Here is a 6,793-nt window from a genome sequence, read left to right as displayed (position 1 = left end):
TAAGTTTACAGTACAAGAAAGAGGGCTGCAAGTGCTTAAGAATTTTCTTCATAACAGTTGAACAGACTAATTCTCATTACTCTTATGTATTTTTTTGATAGTGGACATTTTGCTTCCCCATTTCAGCAAAATTACAGTATTTATATACAGAAGTATAAAAAAGAAGTGAGACTGTTACATAGATCAACTGGCCTACATGTTATCCTGATCTTTAGAAGAAAAATCCCTATATTGTTCAAAACTGTACAGAGCAAACATCCAGGAAAAAAATCTTTTTTTAATTCTGTGACACTGTGTTAATACCATAAATATACAAAACTTCTGAACTACTCAGACATGCAACAGAGGGATAGAAGAAGTGCATTTGTAGAGAAGCATGACATTCACCAGAATGGCAGAGCATTGTTAGTAATTTACAAAATATACAAACATCGCCCAGATAAATAAAACCAATTCCTAAATTACAGATCAATGACTATAGACATTCCAGTGTTTAAACTTCATACTTTGTACTCAGTTTGCTACAATACTACAAAATGACAACTTCAGTGGGTGCCATACTCTGATTAATTAATAAGAAACTGTAAAATCTATAGAATCATAGAATGGTTTAGGTTGGAAGGGACCTTAAAGATCTTCTAGTCCAACCCCCCTGCCATGGGCAGGGACACCTCCCACTAGACCAGGTTGCCCAAAGCCTTGTGCAACGTGGCCTTGAACACTTCCAGAGAGGGGTCATCCACAACTTCCCTGGGCAACCTGTGCCAGTGTCTAACCACCCTCACAGTAAATAGTTTTTTAAAATAATCTAGTTTTAGTTAGCTTTGTTTTAACAAATATCAGCCTTCTAAACTCAAACTTCTCCCTGCCTTTTGGGCTGCAAAGTGTCAGAGATTTTTGGTTTAAACAATTCATGTGTAACTGAACCTTGAATTTCACTTAGGAGGTTTAAATTTGTACATTCAACCCATGACATTACAAGTCAATGGTCCCTATACATAGAATAGTAAATATGTTTTCTCAAAGAGCAGTTAAACTCTTGTGAAAAAAATGTACCTGTCAAATTTAGGTTTTATTCCTAATGTTGTTTTTTTTTTCATAATATATTCTGGTAATGTATGTTATTATGCAATCTTAAAACTTCAATTAAATTGCAAGGATGATGTCCCTAGGATTCATATCCAAGAGAATTGCTTAAACTTAGATTTAAAAGTAATCCATAGGAGAGTTCCTAAACACAAACTTTAAGTTAAAGTAAAAAGATTATGAAAAGAGCAATCTGCTAGAAGTGCGATGCCTAATCGCAACAGAAAAGTGTGCATTTCTTTGGAAAGCTTTTAATAACATTCCACATAAATATAAGTTCAATGCTAGCATGTCCACTAATATAGAATTTTAGAGCCCCTATTATATAGAATATTTAAATTGCTCTTAACATGATGCAGAGAATACTTAGAAGCAAGTATATTCATTAATATGAACTTCAGCATAGGTGAAACTACTACATTTATCCAAATTCAACTTGGATTTAAAGAAATCGGTAAAAGAAAGGAGACTAATAGGAACTTCATGCTAGCAGTACAATACTGATCCAGGGATTAAGCTAAGGGTTTTATTTTTTGTAATGCTCTTACGTTATTATGAATACACTGTAGTGAAAAAGAATTAATCTATGAACCTCTGTCCACATTCAGAACATGGAAGGGCCTCAGAATTTTATGCTCAGTCTTACTAATTCACCTTAAGAGCTGAATTCATTTCACCTACGGTGTGTACTTCTACAGGTTGTGGGATGTGGTCCCTTCCTGTTTTCATATCCTAAAACAGAGTTTAAGAAAAAAGCCCAAGTATTGTGCATAAGACTCATGAGGCAATCCAAGAATATCAAATAACCTTCAAAGGAGAGAAACTTCACTTTATAGTAAGACTTGATTAAATTCTAGAATATTTTGATGGTACGTATCATTATGTTCAGTTCCACAGCACCAATTTAATCTCCAGTTCAATGAGTTAAAATTTAACTTTGTGAAAGATGAAGATTTCTCACTTTTCCATCTCAAAATAGTTTAAATTCTTTTTTTCCCCAGGTTAAATCAAATCACAAAGATGACTGAGTTGCATTAAAACGAAATCATGCATCTGTTAAATGCCATTGCTTTAAAAGCTTGATTTTAGACAGTATTCCCAGTAGAAAATTAAATACTGTATATTTAAATTTTTGGACAAGCAGTAAACAGAGTGATTGGCAAGGCTAGAGATTTAGTACCACTGTTAAACACAAATCTACACTAAAAATAAAAGTTCCCAAACACAACAAATGTACCACTGCATGTAAGAAGCAGTGAGGTATGAAAGTAGTGTTCTAAAGGTCAATATTTGTTTCTTTTCCAGCAAAATGATTACCTCAAGATATGAATACTGAAATTAAAAATAGCAAATATATAATCGTTTAGGTCTGTGATTGAAACCATCATTTAACTTCCTTAAACTGTACACTGCATTAAATATTCTATTACAGAGAATGTTTCTGCACCATAGTAATTTCTCACAGGTAGAGAATACTCCATGAAAATAGATAAAAATGCTATAGTTATAAAGTGGCGCAGGTAAATTCTGGACCAAAACACTATTTAAACAAGATCAGATAAGTCAACAGTATACATGCAAAATTACAGGTTTATAACAAAAGACTTATCCTAAAAAAATAATAAGAAAAGAATTTATAATATCTATCCTACTTGTATTTCACCTCCAGCAGCTGCTGAAATTGCAAAAGCATGAGACAAACCTAACTTTCTAGATCTCTCAGTCTACTCCACTTCTTATAGCAGAAATAGGGAAAACAGATCTTACAAAGAAAAAAAATTTGATCAAAAGTGCTTTCCTGAAGTTAAAAAAAATACCAGAGTGAAACACTAAAAAACCCTCCAAATTCTTAATATATTTATTTGATCATTATATACCGCAATTCATTCTCAGGCCAACTGGTGAAATTATTTATCCTTCATAAAATATGGAAGGCTTTATATTCTAGAATGCAACATTTTAAAGAAGAGCTGAGAATGGTTATCTTTTTAAAATAAATACATTTATAATAAAATAAAACAAACATTTCTCATTTTAGCCATGCACAACTGCAGAAGAGACAAACATGCTGTGTGTATTTTGATCTATGTTTTTAGGGAATATAATAAGTGACTGGAAAATAAAGTACAGTCGAAGAGAACCATCATGACTTTTTATATTTCTCTACATTTGGTTACCCTTGAACACATTATGAGCTGCACTGGTTGCTGCTGTTGATGTGGCATTGGCTGCAGCAGTTCGTACAGTTTTGTTGGACATCACTCCAGTTGCAAACTCCTGCTGTGCTTTCTCAAAACTAGCACCAGTTGTGCGGTAGAGAACATGCAACTAGGGAGGTAGAAAAGCAGTGAAAAAAGTATGCTGAGTCTTCCATTTCTTGGTAGAGTAATAGCAAAATCTCAAGTACGAAACAGAGCTGTGAGGTGGTGAAATCTGGTTTGCTCATATGTTTGGGAGGATCTAGAAATGAGTAAACAAACTTTTTTTCCCCACAAATCCTATAACTTTTGATTGCCCTGCTCTGCAAGCACAGTTTGACTGTAGGGATACCTGTAACTTTTTGTAAGTTCAGAGAGGTCTTGTAGGTCTTCACTAAAATGTGTGTGGTATCTACTGTCTGAAATAACATATTTAAATACACAAACAGTCTGCATCCTTAGCATAACTCAGGACCCAAAACCCGCAAAAGCATCTTCTGTCTCAATTTGTATGCAACTTGGGATACTCATTAAAAGAGATCATAAGTGTTAAACATATTTTTGAATCTACTGTGTCAATAACATTCTGGTGAACTTCTTTTTTTTCTACATAATTTTTTTAGAAATATCTTAATGTCTTTGTTTGACATTATTACAAGAACGTAAGCTAAGCTATGACAGAACATTAAAAAATATAAAATATCCCAATAATGCAGATAAATATACATTAAACTAGTGTGATGAGTAATTGCTCTGCAAAATAAGCAAAGGTATTAAACAATATGGCTTATAATATATATAGTACAACAAAAAAACAAATCCTGAGTAACTTCCAAGTACCTGAGTATTAAAATTAAAATGCTATTTCTGATTCATATTCAGTGAAGCCACAATAAAGTTGTCAAATAATATTACAAAGATATTTTCATTCAAGTATAGCAGGAAAATTAATGTTATCACTTTTTTCTTTGTTATAAATGTGACTATTTCTCATCCATAACAATACACCAGGTCATATCTGAGTATGCATGTTTTTTGAAAAGAATCCAGATATATGGCACAAAGAGTGCAAAAAAGTGCTCATCATACATTTTTGTTGTTTGAGTCATTCTCCTGTACCTGAGTATTTATGCAGAAAACAAATAAGGAGAAGGGACATCTCCAGGATATGCTCAAAATCTCTAGCTTACTGCAAATAGGCCAGAAGAGTTTGGGTATGTGGAAATCTTTAAGCGTAACTGTAACTGAGGTTGAATTATTGGAATTGCCAGCACACCATCAGGAGAATTCTCAGTTACATTTAATCAAAACAACATAAAAAACTTACTAGCATATTAGTATCTAAACTTAGGCCTTCTGAATGGAAATTCACAAAACTTTGAGCTTTTATGCTACACAATCATTAATTGACAGCAAAATGTTAAAATAATATAAGCAGAGAAATATAAATCCTTTTCTGAGGTGCCAGGCATCTCCCTTTTCTATTGATTTTAATGGGAATGATTTTGATAACAGCTGAAACTTAGCAATCATTTGAATCACGCTTCACTCAGCCTGATGAATCACCACAGATTTGAAAATTGCAACCTGGCATCTACAGTGCCCAGTGCATTCACCTACCCTTTCATTGTGGACTTAGCTCCCAACTTCTCTTATTCTAAGCTATCCTTCCTCATTTTAGTTTGCAGAAATAAGTGCACTGTAAAAACAGCATTTCATATCTCCATGACAGTATAAGCAAAAAAGTACCATAGAACCACCTTGTTAAAAGGTAAGGCACAACCCTAAGAATATAATTTAATCCCCATTACTTTGTGAAAGAGTACCTCTCAAACAGGAAAGCAAAATCCAGATCAAACATAAGAAACACAAGAGTGGAATAATAAGTAACTTACCTTTTTAAACATAACTAAAGAAATAACAGCAGATGCTGTGAAAAGTGCAGCTATTGTTATCATCATAATGCCAACAGGGATACTCTTACTAAGACCAGTAAGAGATGAAATCCACCCACTGAAGGAAAAAGAAAAGACAAACTTTACTAGCACAGCACATGAACCATTCAACCACAGGTATACACATCAAGGGAAGCTTTATAACCTCCTGGTTCTGATCAACTGAATATTTTTGAAGAAAAAGTCATGGAAATTCTACATGAGGATATTTCTGTTCTATAATAAGCTTTTACAGTTTATTTGCCATTTTTCCAATGCATGCAGTGAAAATATAAGGAAAATTTTAGCAAAGATGATTATCCTTGAGGAGAGTTGTGAAAAATTTGAGACATTGGAGAGTAGCTCATCAACTTTTTGGTTTTTTTTTTGATCATACTGTCATTTCAGAATAATTTAATACTACATGACTTCATGGAAGAGAAAGATGTCCCTAAAAAGATAGCTTCTAACTTCTTCAAAAATAAAACATAAACATGCCATAGACATGGAGCTTCTATGTGGGAAAACTCATTTAGTTGTATCCACACAGTGATGCTTTCTCAATTGAGGTTAATATATTTTTTTTAAGTAGATAGTGTCACCACACATAAAAGTACAATAGCAAACTTGAAACCACAAAAAGCACATTGCCTTAAGAAAAATAAAATATTAAGATGGAAAAAATTCTTCCACTGAAAAGAGCATAAAGTATCCTTAAAAGCACACTCCATGTACTTGGAGAGTTGGTCTTCTAAAATTTTTTTCTTACTTTGTTCGTATCAACCAAGGCATCTATGATAAAACAAAATATTGGATTTGAGAGCAAAAATAATAAACCAGGCATTTACTTTATACTCTAGCCATTACCCAGGTACATTATTGCCAGTCATAGCTCTCCATGCATCAAAATGAAAAGTCAACTATTACAGAATAAGGAGTTGTCTCAGACAAATGAGCTTTTCAAATAATATCAAAGATATAACACTATATTCAACCAAATACAATGCTGACTCATTCTTCAAAATTTTAGCCATAAATTCCATTAGTAAGTATATTAATATAATTAGAAAAAAACTAATGATACAAAATAATATTCAAACAGTATATTATTACAGCTTAAATTATTCTCATCTACTCAAAGTTTTGCTTATTTTTTATCCTAAATGTAGAGTAAATAACATATCCACACACCACTAAAATAGGGGAGGTAATAAGGAAGGGAAGGATAAAATTTTGACCAGTCTAATAAAAGAAGTAACTCACACTCTTGGGATATGTTTCACACACTTTTCCTAATTAAGAGCACTCCAAAAATGCTTTTTTGAGTGCTAAATGTAACAATTTCAGTGAACATAAGATTTTTTTACAAAAACAAACACACTGTATTGCAGTTGCTATATCAAATATGACTGTTTTTCTTACAGACAGTACAATGCTACAGAAAACAGAATACTCACCAGTTTCCCCATCTTTGAAATCCTGCAGCTTGAAGTACATGTACAGCGAACTGACAGATATATACAAAGAAGAACACAAAGAACCTGAATGAACTGTCACTCCTGAAAGAGGCGGGGG

General features: G+C 33.0%; 1 long non-coding RNA gene across 1 annotated transcript; it reads right to left on the bottom strand.

The window, feature by feature from the left end:
• Positions 1-2,930: 2,930 nt before the first annotated feature.
• LOC104541197 lies at positions 2,931-6,784 on the bottom strand. Its single transcript, XR_728138.1, has 3 exons — positions 6,676-6,784; positions 5,180-5,297; positions 2,931-3,414 (listed from the first exon to the last, which is right to left on the bottom strand). It is a non-coding gene; the product is annotated as an uncharacterized LOC104541197 (long non-coding RNA).
• Between the last annotated feature and the right edge of the window lie 9 nt (positions 6,785-6,793).

The sequence above is a fragment of the Mesitornis unicolor genome, unplaced genomic scaffold, assembly GCF_000695765.1.
Source record: "Mesitornis unicolor isolate BGI_N332 unplaced genomic scaffold, ASM69576v1 scaffold26285, whole genome shotgun sequence".
NCBI lineage: Eukaryota > Metazoa > Chordata > Aves > Mesitornithiformes > Mesitornithidae > Mesitornis > Mesitornis unicolor.
Note: the sequence above shows the minus strand (reverse complement) of the source record. Positions and strands in the feature narration are given on the sequence as shown.